Raw genomic sequence first — 22,864 nt, forward strand, 5'->3', positions numbered from 1 at the left:
CAGGAAATTTATGGTGATGGAGGGGGATGGGGTGCAGTGAATAAAGGTTTATAGCAATGCCTTTGATTTATAAAGATGAAAGTCTTCTTCATTTCACCAGTATGCTAATACAACATAAGTAATCATACATATCCTCTTTCTAACACAAATACCATTAGCTAATCTATAATTCCTTGACTACAGCTACAAGATGCCAAAATGGATTCATTCAAACGGTGGTATATAATCAGTGGCAAACACAAACTGACTGACTACGTGCTATAGAAATGTCAATGGAAAGCAACACCCAAAAGTGTTTGGGTATAAAGGCTCTGATGTCAATCCTAGCTCTGATACAGCGAACTTGCTCTGGGACAATCAACTAATCTCTCTGTACCTCAATTTAAAAGCCTCTAAAGTGAAGAATATAAATAATGTTTACTTCTTAAGAGTTTTCAAGGATTATTGAGATAAAACTGTAGTAAAGTACTTTGAAAAATGTCCAGCCCATTAAAAGGACTCAACAAATAATAGTTGTTTGTCTATATATAAGAAAGTTGGACATTAATAAGTAATACTCAGTGTTATGTTTTAGCATAAACCCTTCTCAGCTAAAGCATTTAAAAAGTAAAATTTGAAATGTACATCTTCACAATAAATAAACAAGATGACAAATGTTTGATTGTTATTAGGCCAATGTTGCACAATTGATGGATGATTAATTTTCATTATTTATACACAGTTGCATTAAGAGCAACTGGTGTTTAACAGTTATTTAACTTTGATTCTGTCATTTAACAAAAATAAGTGTATTTCAAATGAAGCTCATAAATCCCATACTTCACCTGACAGAGTCTCAAATCTCACTTTTGTAAGAAATTATTGAAGTTGCCTCTCAATCTACATATCTGTTGCAATGCTTAAGGAATGACTTTCTTTGAACACTGGCAGGAATTGCAAGTGAAATCTTCAAAATAGTAGCAAATGACTTTTAAAACTATCTTCCTGGATTACCGTGAGAGGGACTATATAATTCTTGCTAACCTTAGCCAGGAAAAGGCAACTGGACTGAGTATTACCTAGAAATTTCTTCCCTCACTTGGGATTATTTTTCCTTTATTTTGTTTTCTGTTTCTCACTATTAAATTTCCATTAAAATTAAAACCTGAGGCAAAAAGTAATTTCATTTCAACAAGAGCACAAAAAATTAGAAATTCACTGATTAAACTAATAGTCTATATACTGCTCCAGATACAATCTGTACAATCAAGGGGACTGAGAATGGGCATTGACAAAGGGCATGTCAAATGATTTTGAGTGGGGTTGATGGCCAGCCTGAGATAGAATATTGTAAATTTTCTGTTATTTGCTTTTGTGATTGTTTCCAGATGTCCTTGGAGATTATAGTTGCTCAAATATAATTGTGTTGGTAATTTAGTAATGTAATGATTTTATTTCAAAATTTTAATACAAACCAAGAACTTTGCCACTGAAAAATTGCATCTTGTTTCCAAAAACTTTTCTAGGACTCATGCCACTTACCAATACTGTTTAAATATTTTTTATTACATTTATTTATTTTTGATAGAGACAGAGCGCAAGTGGGGGAGGGGCAGAGAGAGAAGGAGATACAGAATCCGAAGTGGGCTCCAGGCTCTGAGCTGTCAGCCCAGAACCTGACGCGGGGCTCAACCTCACAAACTGTGAGATCATGACTTGAGCTGAAGTTGGACGCTCAACCAACTGAGCCACCCAGGCACCTGACCAATAGTGTTTAAAGTTTGGATGTCATACAATTTATTGTTCAAACTGAGGCACTTTTAAGAATGAAATATAATTAATAACTACAGTAGAAATATAGGATTAGACTATCTCAGGAAAACTAGGGTATATAAGCACACTGATTATAAGAATATTTACTAGTGGGGTGTGGGGGTGGCTCAGTTGGTTAAGCTCAGGTCATGATCTCACAGTTTGTGAGTTTGAGCCCCACATTGGACTCTGTGCTGACAGTGTGGAGCCTGCTTGGGATTCTCTTTCTCCCTGTATCTTTCTCTTGCCCTCCCCCACTAGCTCACTCTCTCTTGCAAAGTAAATAATAAATAAACTTAAAAAAAAGAATATTTTGCTAGCTATTTTCTCTTTCAAATAATTTGCTTGGGTCAACGATTAAGACCTGTGGAACAATTATAAGAACTGCTTTTATATGACACAGTTTAGATGAGGTGTTTTTACAGAGAAACTAAAACAGAACAAAAAGCCTGTGGTACTTTAAAGTGAGGATGGTCAGAGGGATAGTGTTCCTCTCTCACCAGTTAGAACTATCTTGCTATATTGTCAAGCCTGGACCTTAGCCTGATCAAGCCTGGATTGTTTTATTTCACACACGACAATCTCTCATCATAGTGTCCTGCAACAATTGCATCTGAAACTAATATAAGTTTATCCTTCCTGACTAGCTCACTAGTAGAATATCTTACACCACTACTTTCAGATTGATATAAAAGTAGTCCAATCATGCCTGACAATGCAGGATATATGTGGCTTAGTGTATCTGCCCATTTGCTCAATGCTGCTGTTTCTGTTGCCTTCTAAAATATTATTTTATGCAACTTGAAAGAATTTGCTGGTCAGTTTATTTATATGTATTTTTTTTCTGTATGAAACTGCTATGGATCTGTGAGTTAAGAATTTTGTATCCTTTACTTTTGTCAGATAATGGTATAGATAAAATTCTGCATCCAAGAATCCATAAAAACCCATCGTTGGCATACATTCTTCTCAGCAGGGTTCCTTAATTTTAGTGTGCTTGGGAATCTCACGAGTCTATATCCAGAAATTTTATTTTGTTTTATTTTTTTTAAGTATTATGTGCAACTTCCAGTAGTCTCTTTTTTAAAATCTCTTTTTATAATGTTTACTTATTTTTGAGAGAGAGACAGACAGAACATGAACGGGGGAGGAGCAGACAGAGAGGGAGACACAGAATCTGAAGCAGGCTCCAGGCTCCGAGCTGTCAACACAGAACCCATTGCAGGGCTTGAACACACGAACCGGGAGATCATGACCTGAGCCAAAGTCAGAGGCTCAACCGACTGAGCCCCCCGGCACCCCCGAAATGTTTATTTTAAAACTTACTGGGTAGGATACTAGGACTTAGCTATTTTAATAAAGTCCCAGATGATTTTAATATAGGTAGTCCATGGGCTTTGTTTTGTGAAATAGCTTTGCAACAGATATTGAGAAATAGATTCCATACAGGTAAACCTCCTATGAGGTGTTCCTGTATATGTTCCTATGCAAAATATCTTAATATCTTAATCAAGAAGCTTTTTTTTCAATATATGAAATTTATTGTCAAATTGGTTTACATACAACACCCGGTGCTCATCCCAAAAGGTGCCCTCCTCAATACCCATCACCCACCCTCCCCTCCCTCCCACCCCCCATCAACCCTCAGTTTGTTCTGTTTTTTTTTTACACTAATTTATACATTTTTAATTGGTTGCATTGATTAACATGTACTATAAGATTTTTTTCTAAGAAGCATTACATAATAAATGGATACTGTAAAAATATCTGATTAGTTAAAAGTAACAAGCATTAACAGATACATACAAAGCTCAGCCTGATCAGACTGGGTGTGAGCCTGTAATGAAGCATGGGGCACCAGCCTTTCCAAGTGGTAGCCTTCACAGGAGGGAGGGGTGGGGGGGGGGTAAAAAGACCACAAGACCATTAAAAAAATCAGATAACTAATTAGACACAGATTAACTGTAAACAGTTCTCTCACCCCAGTGGACAAAAAGAATAGCTTCTGATGCCGACTCCACACCAGAACGATTTCTACAGCTTGCCTGTCCTGGCTGCCATACGAGGGCTGATGTAGTGGGTGGGCAGACCCCATCACCCCGAGTCATCACAGGCCTGGGCTGGAGTCTGTCTGCTTGTGTCAGGTGTAGGTATAGGGGTGTGTGTGAGTGTGTGTGTGTGTGTGTGTGTGTGTGTGTGTGTGTGTAAGGGTGAGTATGTTTGTTGGGGTTTCTTTTGGCAGCTGGATTTGAGAGATGACTTTATGTTTTGTTTGGAAGAGGAGAGGGGGCTTGTGTTGGAAGGCCTAAGTGTGTTCTTTGTTTGTGAAGGACTCTGTGCTCTGCTCTCACTGCCCCTTCAGCAACTGCAGCTTTCCGCCAAGGCCTTGGCCCGGTCGTTCTTGTCCAGTTTGATGGGCTTGGGGAATTCGTTGTATAGCTCCGCCTCTGTTTCCTGTTTAAGTGCACTCCGTGCAATCATCTGGAATGCCTGCTCCACGTTGATGGCATCCTTGGCACTGGTCTCAAAGTAGGGAATGTTGTTTTTGCTGTAGCACCAGGCCTGTGCCCACTTTGTGGCCACTTGTCTGTTTTCCAGGTCAATCTTGTTTCCCAACACCACGAAGGGGAAGTTTTCAGGATCCCGGGGACTGGCCTGGATGAGAAACTCATCTCTCCAGCTATCAAGGGTGTTGAATGTGTTGGGGGCAGTGACGTCAAATACCAGAACGCAGCAGTCTGCACCTCTGTAGAAGGCCACCAAGGGACTGGAACCGTTCCTGTCCTGCTGTGTCCCAGATCTGCATTGTAACTAGTCTGTCATCCACCATCACCTCCTTTGTCAGAAAGTCTGCTTCTATTGTAGCTTTGTACTGGTTACTGAATTTCTTGTTCACATACTGGTTTATAAGTGATGTCTTACCAACTCCAGAATCTCCCGGATGATAACCTTCAGCAACACTTCCTTCCTAGAGGTCATCCTTCAAACGCGGCCTCTCTGCTGGGGGCTCCGGGCCGGGAGCATAGCTAGGGCCCCCACCGAGGAGATGAAAGAGAGGACAGAGGCAGAGAAGTCCAAGTTCCGGTTCCAGAGGACTCCTCGGCACTCCCCAAGCTTTCACCCTGTTCTCAGTTTTTAAGAGTCTCTTATGCTTTGGCTCTCTCCCACTCTAACCTCTTTTTTTTTTTTCCTTCCTCTCCCCCATGGGTTCCTGTTAAGTTTCTCAGGATCCACATAAGAGTGAAACCATATGGTATCTGTCTTTCTCTGTATGGCTTATTTCACTTAGCATCACTCTCCAATTCCATCCACGTTGCTACAAAGGGCCATATTTCATTCTTTCTCATTGCCACCTAGTACTCCATTGTGTATATAAACCACAATTTCTTTATCCATTCATCAGTTGATAGACATTTAGGCTCTTTCCATAATTTGGCTATTGTTGAGAGTGCTGCTATAAACATTAGGGTACAAGTGCCCCTATGCATCAGTACTCCTGTATCCCTGGGTAAATTCGTAACAGTAATACTGCTGGGTCATAGGGTAGGTCTGTTTTTAATTTTTTGAGGACCCTCCACACTGTTTTCCAGAGTGGCTGCACCAATTTGCATTCCCACCAACAGTGCAAGAGGGTTCCCATTTCTCCACATCCTCTCTAGCATCTATAGTCTCCTGATTTGTTCATTTTGGCCACTCTGACTGGTGTGAGGTGATATCTGAGTCTGGTTTTGATTTGTATTTCCCTGATGAGGAGCGACGTTTCATGTGCCTGTTGGCCATCCGGATGTCTTCTTTAGAGAAGTGTCTATTCATGTTTTCTGCCCATTTCTTCACTGGGTTATTTGTTTTTCGGGTGTGGGGTTTGGTGAGCTCTTTATAGATTTTGGATACTAGCCCTTTGACAGATATGTCAATTGCAAATATCTTTTCCCATTCCGTTGGTTGACTTTTAGTCTTGTTGGTTGTTTCCTTTGCTGTGCAGAAGCTTTTTATCTTCATAAGGTCCCAGTAATTCATTTTTGCTTTTAATTCCCTTGCCTTTGGGGATGTGTCAAGTAAGAAATTGCTACAGCTGAGGTCAGAGAGGTCTTTTCCTGCTTTCTCCTCTAAGGTTTTGATGGTTTTCTGTCTCACATTCAGGTCCTTTATCCATTTTGAATTTATGTTTGTGAATGGTGTGAGAAAGTGGTCTAGTTTCAATCTTCTGCATGTTGCTGTCCAGTTCTCCCAGCACCATTTGTTAAAGAGACTGTCTTTTTTCCATTGGATATTCTTTCCTGCTTTGTCAAAGATTAGTTGGCCATAAGTTTGTGGGTCTAGTTCTAGGGTTTCTATTCTATTCCATTGGTCTATGTGTCTGTTTTTGTGCCAATACCATGCTGTCTTGATGATGACAGCTTTGTAGTAGAGGCTAAAGTCTAGGATTGTGATGCCTCCCGCTTTGGTCTTCTTCTTCAAAATTACTTTAGCTATTCGGGGCCTTTCGTGGTTCCATATGAATTTTAGGATTGCTTGTTCTAGTTTCGAGAAGAATGCTGGTGCAATTTTGATTGGGATTGCATTGATAGCTTTGGGTAGTATTGACATTCTGACAATATTTATTCTTCCAATCTACGAGAATGGAATGTTTTTCCATTTCTTTATATCTTCTTCAATTTCCTTCATAAGCTTTCTATAGTTTTCAGCATACAAATCTTTTTCATCTTTGGTTAGATTTATCCCTAGGTATTTTATGCTTCTTGGTGCAATTGTGAATGGGATCAGTTTCTTTGTCTTTCTGTTGCTTCATTATTAGTGTATAAGAATGCAACTGATTTCTGTACATTGATTTTGTATCCTGCAACTTTGCTGAATTCATGTATCAGTTCTAGCAGACTTTTGGTGGAGTCTATCGGATTTTCCATGTATAATATCATGTCATCTGCGAAAAGTGAAAGTTTGAATTCATCTTTGCCAATTTTGATGCCTTTGATTTCCTTTTGTTGTCTGATTACTGATGCTAGCACTTCCAACACTATGTTAAACAACAGTGGTGAGAGTGGGCATCCCTGTCATGTTCCTGATCTCAGGGAAAAAGCTCTCAGTTTTTCCCCATTGAGGATGATATTAGCTGTGGGCTTTTCATAAATGGATTTTATGATGTTTAAGTATGTTCCTTCTATCCCGACTTTCTCAAGGGTTTTTATTAAGAAAGGGTGCTGCATTTTGTCAAAGGCCTTTTCTGCATTGATTGACAGGATCATATGGTTCTTCTCTTTTTTTTTATTAACGTGATGTACCACGTTGATTGCTTTGCAAATTTTGAAACAGCCCTGCACCCCAGGAATGAATCCCACTTGATCATTGTGAATAATTCTTTTTATAGGCTGTTGAATTTGATTTGCTACTATCTTACTGAGAATTTTTGCATCCATATTCATCAGGGATATTGGCCTGTAGTTCTCTTTTTTTACTGGGTCTCTGTCTGGTTTAGGAATCAAAGTAATACTGGCTTCACAGAATGAGTCTGGAAGTTTTGCTTCCCTTTCTACTTTTTGGAATAGCTTGAGAAGGATAGGTATTATCTCTGCTTGAAACGTCTGGTAGAACTCGCCTGGGAAGCCATCTGGTCCTGGACTCTTATTTGTTGGGAGATTCTTGATAACTGATTCAATTTCTTTGCTGGTTATGGGTCTCTTCAAGCTTTCTATTTCCTCCTGATTGAGTTTTGGAAGCCTGTGAGTGTTTAGGAATTTGTCCATTTCTTCCAGGTTGTCCAGTTTGTTGGCATATAATTTTCCATAGTATTCCCTAATAATTGCCTGTATCTCTGAGGGATTGGTTGTAATAATTCCATTTTCATTCATGATTTTGTCTGTTTGGGTCATCTTCCCTTTCTTTTTGAGAAGCCTGGCTAGAGGTTTGTCAATTTTGTTTATTTTTTCAAAAAACCAACTCTTGGTTTCGTTTATCTGCTCTACGGTTTTTTTTAGATTCTATATTGTTTATTTCTGCTCTGATCTTTATTATTTCTCTTCTTCTGCTGGATTTAGGTTGTCTTTGCTGTTCTGCTTCTATTTCCTTCAGGTGTGCTGTTAGATTTTGTATTTGGGATTTTTCTTGTTTCTTGAGATAGGCCTGGATTGCAATGTATTTTCCTCTTAGGACTGCCTTTGCTGCAACCCAAAGCGTTTGGATTGTTGTATTTTCATTTTCGTTTGTTTCCATATATTTTTTAATTTCTTCTCTAATTGCCTGGTTGACCCACTCATTCGTTAATAGGGTGTTCTTTAACCTCCATGCTTTTGGAGGTTTTCCAGACTTTTTCCTGTGGTTGATTTCAAGCTTCATAGCATTGTGGTCTGAAAGTATGCATGGTATGATTTCAATTCTTGTATACTTATGAAGGGCTGTTTTGTGACCCAGGATGTGATCTATCTTGGAGAATGTTCCATGTGCACTCGAGAAGAAAGTATATTCTGTTGCTTTGGGATGCAGAGTTCTAAATATATCTGTCGAATCCATCTGATCCAATGTCTCATTCAGGGCCCTTGTTTCTTTATTGACCGTGTGTCTAGATGATCTATCCATTTCTGTAAGTGGGGTGTTAAAGTCCCCTGCAATTACCACATTCTTATCAATAAGGTTGCTTATGTTTATGAGTAATTGTTTTATATATTTGGGGGCTCCGGTATTCGGCGCATAGACATTTATAATTGTTAGCTCTTCCTGATGGATAGACCCTGTAATTATTATATAATGCCCTTCTTCATCTCTTGTTACACCCTTTAGTTTAAAGTCTAGTTTGTCTGATATAAGTATGGCTACTCCAGTTTTCTTTTGACTTCCAGTGGCATAATAAATAGTTCTCCATCCCCTCACTTTCAATCTGAAGGTGTCTTCAGGTCTAAAATGAGTCTCTTGTAGACAGCAAATAGATGAGTCTTGTTTTTTATCCATTCTGATACCCTATGTCTTTTGGTTGGCGCATTTAGTCCATTTACATTCAGTGTTATTATAGAAAGATATGGGTTTAGAGTCATTGTGATGTCTGTATGTTTTATGCTTGTAGCGATGTCTCTGGTACTTTGTCTCACAGGATCCCCCTTAGGATCTCTTGTAGGGCTGGTTTAGTGGTGACGAATTCCTTCAGTTTTTGTTTGTTTGGGAAGACCTTTATCTCTCCTTCTATTCTACATGACAGACATGCTGGATAAAGGATTCTCGGCTGCATATTTTTTCTGTTCATCACATTGAAGATCTCCTGCCATTCCTTTCTGACCTGCCAAGTTTCAGAAGAGAGATCAGTCACGAGTCTTATAGGTCTCCCTTTATATGTTAGGGCACATTTATCCCTCGCTGCTTTCAGAATTTTCTCTTTATCCTTGTATTTTGCCAATTTCACTATGATATGTCATGCAGAAGATGGATTCAAGTTCTGTCCGAAGGGAGTTCCCTGTGCCTCTTTGATTTCAATTCCTTTTTCCTTCCCCAGATCCGGGAAGTTGGCAGCTATTATTTCTTCAAGTACACCTTCAGCACCTTTCCCTTTCTCTTCCTCCTCTGGAATACCAGTTGTTCATAGATTATTTCTCTTTAGTGCATCACTTAGTTCTCTAATTTTCCCCTCATACTCCTGGATTTTTTTTATCTTTTTCTCAGCTTCCTCTTTTTCCATAATTTTATCTTCTAGTTCACCTATTCTCTCCTCTGCTTCTTCAAACCTAGCCATGGTCGTTTTCATTTTATTTTGCAGCTCGTTTATAGCATTTTTTAGCTCCTCCTGACTATTCTTTAGTCCCTTGATCTCTGTAGCAATAGATTCTCTGCTTTCCTCTATACTGTTTTCAAGCCCAGCAATTAATTTTATGACTATCATTCTAAATTCACTTTCTGTTATATTGTTTAAATCCTTTTTGATCAGTTCGTTAGCTGTTGTTATATCCTGGAGATTCTTTTGAGGTGAATTCTTCCGTTTGGTCATTTGGGATAGTCCCTGGAGTGGTGCGACCTGCAGGGCACTCCCCCTGTGCTGTCTTGATTAACTGGAGTTGGTGGGCGGGGCCATAGTCAGACCTGATGTCTGTCCCCAGCCCACCGCTGGGGCCACAGTCAGACTGGTGTGTGCCTTCTCTTCCCCTCTCCTAGGAGCGGGATTCACTGTGGGGTGGCGTGGCCTGTCTGGGCTACTTGCACACTGCCAGGCTTGTGGTGCTGGGGATCTGGTGTATTAGCTGGGGTGGATCGGCAAGGTGCACAGCGGTGGGAGGGGCAGGGTCAGCTCACTTATCCTTCCTGATCCACTTCGGGAGGGGCCCTGCGGCACCGGGAGGGAGTCAGACCCGCCACCAGAGGGGTGGGTCCGCAGAAGCACAGCATTGGGTGTTTGCGTGGTGCAAGCAAGTTCCCTGGCAGGAATTGGTTCCCTTTGGGATTTTGGCTGGGGGATGGGTGAGGGAGATGGCGCTGGCGAACGCCTTTGTTCCCCGCCAAGCTGAGCTCTGTCATCCAGGGTTCAACAACTCTCCCTCCTGTTGTCCTCCAGCCCTCCCGTTCTCAGTGCAGAGTTATTAGCTTATAACCTTCCAGATGTTAAGTCCCGCTTGCTGTCCTAATACACTCTGTGTGGCCCCTCAGCTTTTGCAAGCCAGACTCGGGGGCTCTGCTTTGCCGGCAGGCTGCCCCTCCGCCCCAGCTCCCTCCAGCCAGTCAGTGTAGCAAGCACCGCCTCTCTTCCCTTCCTACCCTCTTCCGTGGGCCTCTCGTCTGTGCTTGGCTCCAGAGACTCCATTCTGCTAGTCTTCTGGCGGTTTTCTGGGTTATTTAGGCAGGTGTAGGTGGAATCTAAGTGATCAGCAGGTCCTCCTACGCCACCATCTTCCCCAGGTCCTCTTTTTAAATTTTTTTTTTCAACGTTTATTTATTTTTGGGACAGAGAGAGACAGAGCATGAACAGGGGAGGGGCAGAGAGAGAGGGAGACACAGAATCGGAAACAGGCTCCAGGTTCTGAGCCATCAGCCCAGAGCCTGACACAGGGCTCGAACTCCCGGACTGCGAGATCGTGACCTGGCTGAAGTCGGACACTTAACCGACTGCGCCACCCAGGCGCCCCTTCCCCAGGTCCTCTTAATCAAGAGTTTAATAGACCATGGACCATTGAATCCAATCATGCCCTCAGTAAATGTTCCCTGAGAACTCTGCTGGAATGTGGGGATAGAACGGTACACAACAAAGTTTCATTTTCTTCAATAATCCAGTGGAGGTAAACAGGTCAGGCAAGATTATGAGGGTTACAGTGGGACCCACAAGGTGCTATGGAAGCACACAGAGATAATCTTAACCCAGAAGGAAATTCAGGAAAGTCTTTTCAGAGGAAGTGCCATCCAATCTAAGAACCAAAGAGTAGTAAGATGTAGTTAGATGGAAGGAAAATGAGAGGGAGAAAGTTGTCATGCACTATCAGCCCTTTGGGGGAACTGAATGATTAGATATCCTCGACCATGATGTATGATACACTGGGGGACAAAAAGGGCAAATGTTGATGACAAATGTGGCTGGTTTGGGAACATGTCATCGATCATGAAATGGCTGGTAAGCAATACCATAGAGTTTAGATTCAAGCATAACTCTTACCCTCAACCTGTATTTAGTCCAATGTTCTCTTTACTCAAATTAGTATCTCCTTTTGTTTCACATTCACTTTGTTCCCAAAGATTCCTGGTACTTTTCCAATAGTTAGAAACTATCATGAAGTTTACTAAAATATTTTAAATATGCCTTTTTGGTAACCTTGTCATACTAATTATCTGTATTTTTTAATAATAGTACTTTTAATTTATCTAACAAGGCACCTCATTTAAATAAAATATTCTCTGCTTGTTTTTGTCAATAGTTGGTTTTATTACAAGCATGCTGCTTCTAATTGCACAGATTCCTCTTTGCTGTTTTTCTTATTAAGGATAAACTCAACTGATGAGTTCAATACCCCAGCAGCTTTAAAGTCATCATTAATTTAATGTCATTCACTCTTCATTTATTAGTGGTCCTAATTTCTCATCAACCCTGAAATATTTGGAGAAGCTGACCTATACGATTTGATCCCAGTTGCATGTATTAATTAATCAAGCTCTCTGAATGCCCTTATGTTTCCCTGACAGCTTTAATATTGAAACAATCTTTATTGGGATTTTTTTCTTCCTTCACTTACAGGATGGTCTTAGGTTGGTAAAATTTGGAAAGATACCTTGAGAAAAGTGAGGTACAATTCTTAACTGAATGTAAACATAAACATTTCAAATTGCTTATTACTTTTGTAAATCAAATTTCATTTTAACTTTTGACTAAAGATACCAAATAACTTGGAAATGTATACTAGATGTGATTCCTAACTAGTTTATGTGAAATGTGATTCACATCACATTTATTTTTTTCAGCAGAAATTAAATGTTACTACTTCCTACAAAAAAATGTTTCTAAATGTGTGGTCCATAGACCACCTATATTGTTTAGGGCATTGGTTTAACATATAACTACTGAAGTAGAATTTTAGATGTAAGCCCAGTCATCAATGTTTTAATAAAGTTAGATGATTCTTCTTTACACCAAAGTTTAAGAACAACCCCAGAAAGATTACCTGGTCGGCAGTTTAAGAAGTTTCTCTTTTCCACAATTCAACATTGTGTCTATACTTTCACAGGTAGTTGTGAATGTGGTTTATAACTGCATATAGAATCTGTTTCTTTTATAAGAATATACAAATACGGTGTGGATTCTTATTACCCTGTGTCATTAAATTGTGCCTTTTTATTATAGAAGAGAAAGTGAGCATCTATACTCACACATGTGGATTCCAGACAGATGCAAATCAACTGGGTGGTGGTGTTATTAGATATAAAGATTTGAGAATTATCTTGTTCTACAAATTGATTTCTAATATTATTATCAGAGACATATATCTACCAAAAATAAGGAAACTAAACATTAGAATTTGTTTCAATTTACATTATAAAACTAAAGGTTAAGTGAACTAAAAAGACTACTATGTTTTTGTGCTAAAAATTACCTGTTTTAAAAATTTAATTTTAGTGTATCACACAATGATGTACCAGGACCTGGTTCTCAAAACACAAAACCCCAAATTCTATCGTTTGCTCACTTTTATTTTGTAAATAACTTTACTATGGCCACATCCAGGCTACAAATATGACACTACTTTATACAGATTTCAAAAGAGATATATAATGGCATATATTTCATAGTATCCCAATCATGCAAATTAATGTAATTAATTTAAAGAACATAGATATAGTAAAATTCAGTGATTTAATCAAGAAATTATTACTTTTGAAATTTTATTACTATTTTCATTGTAATTTATTTTACTGACTATTTATATAGTTAAACTTAGAGAAGTTATAGAATTTAACCCCTTGATGGCAAAATTTTTGAAGATTTAAAATTTTCTCCCACAAGTTGATATGAATCATATCAAGAACAGCCCAATAGTACAATGGGTTTTTATCCCTTTTTGATATAGAAAAAGTATATATCACAGTGTGTGTATATGTATGTGTTTCATATATGGTATATATGTATGTGTGTTTCATATATGGTGTATATGTATGTGTTTCATATATGGTATTCTTTTCCACTTGTAAATAGCTTATGTAATCTAGTTCTCAGTGGGACTTCTTTTTTGTATACACTTGCATCACATGGTAGAAAACTGACCTCTCTGCCAATAGCTACTTACCTCTGCCTCTGTGTTCCTGCTTCTACTGATCCTTATTCATGTGTCCTGTTTTCAATAGGTCGTTCCTTTTTTCTACCACCTTCTTGCTAGACTTTTAGTCTCTGAAGAGTCATTGTAGTTTGGCTCAAGACAAGTCTATGTCTGTGTGTGAGTGTGTGACTGTGTGTGTGTGTGTGTGTGTGTGTGTGTGTGTGTTAAGTCAGGAGAAAGAATTGTATTCCAGTTTGAGGGAGCAGAAAGTGCGTAAGCTTGAAGTAAGGTTGGGCAGAGAGAGCTTACATTCTGATCCCTTTCTTTACTCTGTTATGTCCTGGTATGTTTATACCATTTGATGCAAAAACCTTTCCATCTTGACAAAATAGTTTTTTGAAAACCTAATCTTTAGTGTCTAAGAACTTTTGTCAAGTTAGCCAAGTTTTTGTACTTAAAGTAAAAGTACCTAAATGAAACCTGGACTAATTTATTCTTTCATGACTGTGCTACATTTTCCAGCAACTAAAATTTCTTCTGGTACATATTTATATAAAATAAAAGCTTATTTGACTTAAATGTTAGATATCTATGAGCAAGGTGAATTCTTGCCTAGTTTTGCATCCTGGATATAGATTTAAACACTACTACTAAATTTGTTATTTTGAAAGCCAGCAAGACAGTAGATGTTCAAGCAATGCCCTCTTTTGTTAAAACTAAGTTTCGAGTTCTAAAGATCTTAGGTAATTTTATACTCTAGCAACTACTACGCATGCCATGTTATGAAATATTATCTTACTAAGTGGGCTTTATCACATTTTACTATCAATCTTAGCAGAGGAACATGCCTAGATTTTTGGTGAGTCGGTCTTTTCCTATGAGCTTTTAACCTACCGCTGGATGCCATTCACTTTTTGAACTAATTTTGCCCACTGAACAGATTTTAACGTTACTTGAGACTGCCAGGAAATCCAAGGGCATACCAAGAATCTCTGTTGAGATCCAGCTAACAGTGTTTATCTCTCTCTCTTTTTCACTTATGAAGTATTTAAATAAAACTCAAGAAAAGTGTCTGAGGTTAAGTACTATCTTTTCAAGAAAGAAGCTGTCAAGTAGATTTGATGGTGTAATACTTAAAAACTTTTGAGAGTTTTGATAATAATGTTGAGATTTAGGCTTGAAATCTACTTGCAGAATCACTATTTTATAGGTTTTATAGGTTTGTTAATACAAACAAATATTTTTGTTGTCCATGAAAATCCAAAGAAATGCCTTCAGATAAATTATCTTAACCACATTTTACACAAGGAGGTTTAGGATCATTATAGAGACTGGTATTGGATCACTCAGAATTTTAAATCTAGAATAAAGTGTAAAAAAAGACAAGATAAAGACCCTCATTGGTGTGCCTGGGTGGCTAGGTTGGTTAAGCATCCTACTCTTGGTTTCGGCTTGGGTCATGATCTAACAGTTCAAGCCCCACATTGGGCACAGGGCCTGTTTGGGATTCTCTCTCACTCTCTCTCTCTGCCCCTCCCCCCCCTCAAAAGGAAGAAATAAACTTTTAAAATTTTTAAGAAGACCCTCATTTTATAAGGAATTCAATCACAGATGACCTACATCACAAATTTAGAACTTGGATTAGAGAACAGGTCCATAGATGAAAAAGTACCTATTCTCCAATCCAAATTTATATATTAATGTGCTTATGGAATTTGAAAAATACTCAGTAATAGTACAACAGTATCCCTGTTCTTATGGAAATTAGGTGATGGGATTAATATAGTTAACAGATAAATCCCTTTTTTCTCGTATATTTGTTTGATGTTTACAAATTTTTTGAAAGATAAATATAACAAGTGGAAAGATAATTGTATCCTCTTGACTAGTTATATGTGGAAAAAAATATATGAAAAACCACATGATGAATAGTTAGATGAAGAAGGAGATTACTTGCTTTAAAAACTAAAAGAAATAATATATAAACAAAGGAGCAGGAGGAAAGCTCTAGGTCTTTTTCCAATGAGTTGCATATATATGGTGGACACAGCCTTCAGATTTTCATATTTATATTGGACTACTATCATTGGTCCAAAATTTTCTCCTTCAGATATTTGTTGATATAAAGCCCACAATACAAGTTGTGTTTGGCAATCTGATTTAAACAGATTTTACAAAAACCATATACATGATTTTTTACAGAAAGTATGCAAACTAGGGCATGTGGGTGGCTCAGTCATCTGACTCAACTCTTGATTTTGGCTCAGGTCATAATACCAGGACTGTAGGATGGAGCCTTCTGCTCAGCATGGAGCTAGTTTAAGAGTCTCTCTCTCTCTCTCTCTCTCCCTCTGCCCCTCTCCCCACCTTGTGAGCTCTCTCTCTCTCTCTCTCTCTCTCTCTCAAAGAAAAAAAATGCAAACTGTGAACAAGGGCTCTACTTTAACTCACCACCATAGCCTAACCCTTAAATCTCATGGTTGATTACAATTAAACCTTGATTACTGAAGGATGGCTATTTTTACTCAAGGAGAAGGGAATGAAGCCTCCTCTCCAAGTCTGTGTAAATGTTCTGCTCTTATTAAAATAAAAGACGGGACCATGTCACCTTTCCCAGCCACTATCCATGCATAGCTCTGAACCTTTGTTCTTATCAAGTCCTCTTCTCCTTCTGGTTGCTTGGTGTTGTCTTATGGCCTTACTTGCATGTAATTTGATTATGTAATAATGCCTTGATTCTAAATTTCTTCAGCTTCCTCAAAGTTGTCACACACAACTGAAACTTTAAAAAATCATTTCAAGCTCCTGTCTATGAAATACACCCATAGAGCTAATCTCAAAGAACATTTTAAACATTCTGAATTCAAACCAACATGTTTTCCCATATTCTATTAATAAACTAAGCTTTCAATATTTTTAAGAACTTGATATCAATATTTCATGGAGTAATCAGAATTTTTCCAATTATACAATTCTTAAAATTTTGCTCTAGGTGTTAAATGACAAATCTTACTTTGAATGGGAAAGATTTTGAACATTTGCAATACCCTGAAGTGCTTCATTATTACATTAAATCTGCGTAATTCATTTCTAAAGTTAGAGTTTAATTAGAAAATAAATATTAGAATTGCTGCTAGAAGTAAAATAACTCAGGAATAACAAATCTATTAAGAAATATGAAACCATAATATTGATGAGACAGTTTTTCTTCTTACATTTTCAAGCATTAGAAACTTTTTTCATAATGGTTCTGAGAGAAATTAAAATAGTATTGAACCTTTCAGAGTTGTCACATATAAAGACATATTACATATGGTTATGTAATAACCATAACTTACACAATAGATCCTTGGCTCAAGTTTATTGGATATTTAACTACTCAATCAGTTATTACAGTTTTTTTAAGTAACTACACAGCTGGAGAAATAGAAATCTATGTGAATTTGCACTCTATTTTATTGTTTTTTGTTTTAAATATCTTCTTAATACAAAGTAGTTATCACAGCATGAATCACTTCTAATAATATTTGGCAATTTGGGAAAATTGCTGACCATTCAGCAACTGCTTCAGTATCAGCAGGATTTTCGTGGTCTTTCAATTAAAAAGAATCACTCTGTTATATTTTGATACTTTTAGGAATATTCACATATTCCTAAATGGAGTTAGAATGTTCTTATACATAAAAGTAATGGTTTCTTCTAAAATATCTAAGTTCCCTACAGAAGAGGGGTAATTAAAATATCTATCTGCTAACTGCTTTTTTTTTTTTGCAATATTATTGGGAGATATTTCAGTAAGTCCTATAATAAATTTTGAAATCATTTGGGACAAATGTTTACAAAACTCAAGCGTGGGATAAATATGAGTAGTAACAAAAATATATTTGCACTTTCTTACAAACATGATTGGAGCGAAGGGCAGTCTAAGCACATTGACTTTTCAGAATGGTACTTCTATTTATTGAAAAAAAAACCTCATTTTTTGAATCTGCAACTTCTTTAGATTGGAAGTAATTCCAAACATTGAAAAATACACTTTAAGGAAGTGCTTAAATGACTATTACATCTATTCTATTAGCATGATACCGCAGGAAGAACTATGGAAATAGTGATGGAAAAATAAAGTCAAAGCATCATTCCCATAATCAACCATTTAGTTAATGCATCTGAAATACCTGGGTATCTGCTTATATCCTGTAATTTTTTTTAAATTTCTATTAAATTAAGTTTTCATACAAAGAGGGAAGGAGGGCTGGGGAGAGAGAGACAGGGAAAAAGCGGGAGAGGGAGATAGTGAGAGAGAGAGAGAAAGAAAGAGCCCATAGGCACTGAGCTGCAAGATGTTGAGCTGGTCTATTAGGGCGATAAGTCAAAGTGAGTAACAGTCAAGCCTTGTTTGCTTACTGTAATACTGTAATTAAGAGGCCAGAAAAAAGATGTTAACTCCCTTAACGTTTTGTTTTTCCCTCCTGCAATGGCACTGAGCAAGGGTTCTAAATCAACTGAGGCAATAGAGTGGGAAAGGTCATCTCATTCTGGAAAGACACTAACAAAAGACCCTCCCCCCCCCAGTGTTTTATAAACCCAGTGGTCAGAAATAAGGAGTGGGGTGGAAATTGGAAGTGGAAAAGTACTCAGTAGTGGAGAAAATTGTCCTTATGAACATCCAGTAAGAAGGTCTCAGAAGGAGAAAGGCCTGAACTAAAAGTCCCCCTAGAAGTGGGCCTCCAAATGGAGGCACTGGGCTAGGAATGCAGATATACATAAAAGCATGGCTGGCCAGCAGATGGGGGCTGAGCCTGACTGCAACACCCTTCCGAGATTGTAATGCACTGCTGTGCACCATGTCTGGTATTGAGAGAACAGCTTCTCTATCTCCATGAGACCTGCCAGGTGATTACGTGAAAGATAGCACATAGGATTTTGTCATGGAGCTTGAGTCTTCTGATTTTATTTAAACAAAAGGAAATTTTTTAACTACAATAAATGGAAAACTATGTCAATTGCCATAATTAATTGAGAGAGATGCAGAACTATTAAACTTTAAGAATTTATATTCCAGGGGTGCCTGGGTGGCTCAGTTGGTTCAACGTTCAACTTCGGCCTGGGTTATAATCTCATGGTTCGCGGTTCGAGCCCTTTGAGGGCTCTGCACTGATAGTGTGGAGTCTGCTTGGGATTCTCTCTCTTTCCCTCTGTCTTTGCCCCTCCTCCACTCAAACTTTCTCTTTGTCTCTCAAACATAAATAAAAAAATCTAAAAAAAAAAAAGAATTTATAGTCCATGTAAAATTACTAATGTACTAACTGAAATATAAAAAGGATATGTTTGGACAATAGCCTTTTAGAGAATTGATAAATGTAGATATAGAAGATGGAAAGAAATATTTTAAAACATGACTAAAATGATTAATCTGGTTTACAAACTCAATTTCAATATGTCTAATTCACAGATTCTTGACCTAAATTCTATTCTTTCTCCAGAGTTGACTACTTTTGATTTTTAAAATAATCTTTTTAAGGTTTAATTTATATGTAACAAAATCATAATTTTCATATAACAAATATGTATAGTTGTGTTAACTATTACCAAAATCATAATATTAAACATTTCCATTGCCCAAAAAAGCCTCCACATGTATTTTTTTTTAATAGAACTCTTTCCTTCTTCCCTGTCACGTAGCAACCACAGATTGGCTTTCTGTCACTATCTTTTTTCCATTTCTATAATTTCTCATAAGTGAGATCATAGGGTATGCATTCTTTTATCTGATTTCTCTTACTTAGCATGATGCTTTTGAGATTCATCTACAGTGCTGTGATTATTAGTAGTTACCTTCTACTGCTGAGTAATACTGTATTCAATTATATAGATACCACAAAACACATATCCATTAACCAGTTGGTGGACATTTGGGTTGTTTCCAGTTTGAAGTTTGATGAATAAAGTTGCTAAGAACATTCACATACAAATCTTTGGATGGAACAATGTTTTTATTTTTCAATGGTAAACACCTAGTAATGAGTTGTGTCATATTGTCAGTGTATGTTTAGCTGGGTCATAAAAATTACCAAGTATATGTTTTTCAAGTGTATGTAATAATTATAAAGTGCATATTTATAATATATGTGGTTAATAATTAACAAGTGCATATTTAACTTGATAATAGTAATTGAAATAATGGTTCAGTGGCAATGTCGTTTGGCAATCCAATCAATAAAATGCAAGATTTTAGTGGTGTCTGGGTGGCTAAGTCGGTTGAGCATCTCTTGATTTTAGCTCAGGTCAGGATCCCTGGGTTGTGGGATAAACCCTGTGTAGGGCTCTGCACTGAGCATGGAGCCCGCTTAAGATTCTCTCTCTCTCTCTCTCTCTCTCTCTGTTTCAAAAGAACAAAAAAACAAAAAAATAAGAGTTTAACATTCTTAACATCCTCATTAACATTTGTTATTGTTAGTCTTCTTAATTTTAGCCATTACAGAGTATGCGAAACAGAAAGAGACAAGAGTGTGAGTGAGGGGCAGAAAGAGAGAGGGAGACACAGAATCTGAAGCAGGCTCCAGGCTCTGAGCTGTCAGCACCGAGCCCGACGCGGGGCTTAAACACACAAACCATGAGATCATGACCTGAACTGAAGTCGGTGGCTTAACCAACTGAACCACCCAGGCTCCCCTTTATATTCTAGCTTTTAAAAAATAGTTTTAGCTATTATATTTAGCTATAATTCATTTCGGGTAATTTTTCATATATATGTGTGCGTGTGTGTGTGTGTGTGTGAAACAAAACCAATGAGCAAAAAAAGAAAAAAAAAAAGGAGAGAAAGAAACAGAGAGAGAGAGAGACCAAGAAAAAGACTTTTAACTATAGAGAACAAACTGATGGCTACCAGGGGAGGTGGGTGGGGAGATGGGTTAAACAGGTGATAGGGATTAAAGAGTTCCCTTGCTGCCATGAGCAGTGGGTGCTATATGGAATTGTTGAATCACTATATTGTACACTTGAAACAAATATTACACTGTATGTTACCAACCCCGGAAGTAATATCAAAATAAATGTTTCCTAAATATTCCACAAAAACCTGGACCCCCCCCCCAAAAATAGGTAATTGCAATAACACACATATATATATTTATATACTATATGAAAAATATATGTTTATTTCATATGGATTTCCAGTTATTCCAGAAAAATAAAATGTTGAGAAAACTGTCCTTTTCCCATTGAATTACTTTGGTACCTTTGTTAAAAACAACTTATAATGTAAGCCAATCTATTTCTGGACCTCTTATTCAGTTCTGTACATCTACATGATTTATTTTTCTATGCTGATTGGTTTGAGTCCTGCAATTTTATTATGAGTCTCGTAAAACCATGATTCAAATTATTCTATCATTCAAAATAATTTTGGCTATTAGAGGTAATTTTACACATACATTTTAGAATGTGCTTACTTATCTCTACAACATGAGCTTGATGGAATTTTGATTGAGTTTACTTGAATCTATACATCAGTTTGGTAAGAATTGATATCCTCTGTGACCCATGAATATTGTATTCTTCTCCATTAGTTTAAGTCTTCTTTAGACTTCAGTTAGTTTGTGGGTTTGTGACCATTAATATTATTATTTCTATAAGATAATATGTTGCAGCTCAGAAAACATCAATAAACAAAAACTTTACATATATTTTTATAGACTTAGCTTCTAGGAGTTTATAGCTTTTAATTTCTTTAGTTAAAAACACAAATGGCATAATGAGTTTTTGTGAGAATATCCTTTACAATCATAAACCAGCCTTAGGTTTGTCATTTGGAAAGCAGAAGTTTGGCTTTATAAATAAAGAACTTTGAAAATTTTTAATATTTATGGGGAAAGGCATGAATTATCAATTTAAAAAGAAATGACATGACAGCTACTAATAACACATTGAAAGCCAATTTCACTAATCATGAATCCTTAAAGTGACTGCCTTTTTTTGGAGGAGGAATGCTTGAAATCACTAGGAAGCAGAATGTGATGGCTGTTTCATGCCAAATCTATTTCAATTTTATTTTATTTTTTGCCACAGAACGTCATAATTCCAAATTTTATGTTTTGAGCAGGGATTACTTTGTCACCAAAGAGGACTATCTTCAAAAATATTCATGATGAACTTATTGGGAGAAGAAAAAGTGAAAATTATGAGAAAATTGAAAATAGATTTGGATTGTACTCCTTTAAGTGAAGGAAATAGATAAAGCATCTTACTTTAATTAACACATGCTGCTGCTGCTTCTTTTTAAATTTCACGTGGTGTGTGTGTGTGTGTGTGTGTGTGTGTGTTTTATCAAACTTGTTTCACTTTTTTTTTAAGTTTACTTATTTTTTTTTTTTTGAGAGAAAGAGTGTGCATGGGGAAGGAGGAGGGATAGAGAGAGGGGAACAGAGGATCTGAAGCAGGCTCTGCACTGGCAGAAGAAAGCACGATATGGGGCTCAAACTCACCAACCGCGAGATCATGACCTGAGCCCAAGTTGGTCACATGAGCCACCGAGGCACCCCAAACTTGTTTCACTTTGTAAAGACTAGGATGTCAGATATCATCCTAAGAATAGCTAATGCTGTTCCTGTGTTTGTAGTGCCAAGTCACTACAAGTCAGAAACACTGCATGTGGAATCAACTGAAAAGGAGAGATTATCTGCTATGACTATGCATTGTCATAGTATCATAACCAGCAGTGTGGGCAACTATGCCCCATGGTGGATTTTGATCACAGTAAGTAGGGACCTGGGAAGGAGGCAACGGATCATTTCTCCTCCCTTTCTCAAATGGTAAATCCTATGGTTTCTGAGAAGACAGAAAAATAAGCAATTATATTTGACAAGAAGCTGTGGCCATGTCATATATGTACTCCTTCCTATTTTTTCTGCCTTTCTTTGCCTCACATCCTTTTACCCTACTTTATGCTTTCTTGATATTGCACTATAAGGAAGTATCCACATGTAAGCCTTTGAATCAGGCTTTCTGTTCAAGGGTGCTTTAGCCAAGACAAAAGAGAAAGGTTAAATACATATTTAAAATTTAAACTTACTTTCCAATGGGTTTTATTTTTTGTGGTATTAGATATTTGCAAATTGCTTTTTTTTTTTGAAAGTTGCCTTAACCTAGCATACGACAAGTTCAAACTTGAGCTTAAATTTCTTTAAATTTTTGTGAGTCCCGAATGACCTGAAAACAGTATTCAGAATCCCGCCTCCTAATTCTTAACAGGAGATGATATATATATTATTTACAAGCAATATGCAAGAAGGAAAATCTTTAAAGTCATTAAGATCAATTTATGCAAAGTTAAAACCAAACAATGGCTTTATAAGCTCCATTGTCACTCACGA

General features: G+C 37.4%; 1 pseudogene; it reads right to left on the reverse strand.

Moving 5' to 3' along the window:
• Positions 1 to 3,944: 3,944 nt before the first annotated feature.
• On the reverse strand, positions 3,945 to 4,785 carry LOC125163967 (ras-related protein Rab-7a-like; annotated as a pseudogene).
• Positions 4,786 to 22,864: the final 18,079 nt, after the last annotated feature.

The sequence above is a fragment of the Prionailurus viverrinus genome, chromosome B1 (assembly GCF_022837055.1).
Source record: "Prionailurus viverrinus isolate Anna chromosome B1, UM_Priviv_1.0, whole genome shotgun sequence".
Taxonomy (NCBI): Eukaryota; Metazoa; Chordata; class Mammalia; order Carnivora; family Felidae; genus Prionailurus; species Prionailurus viverrinus.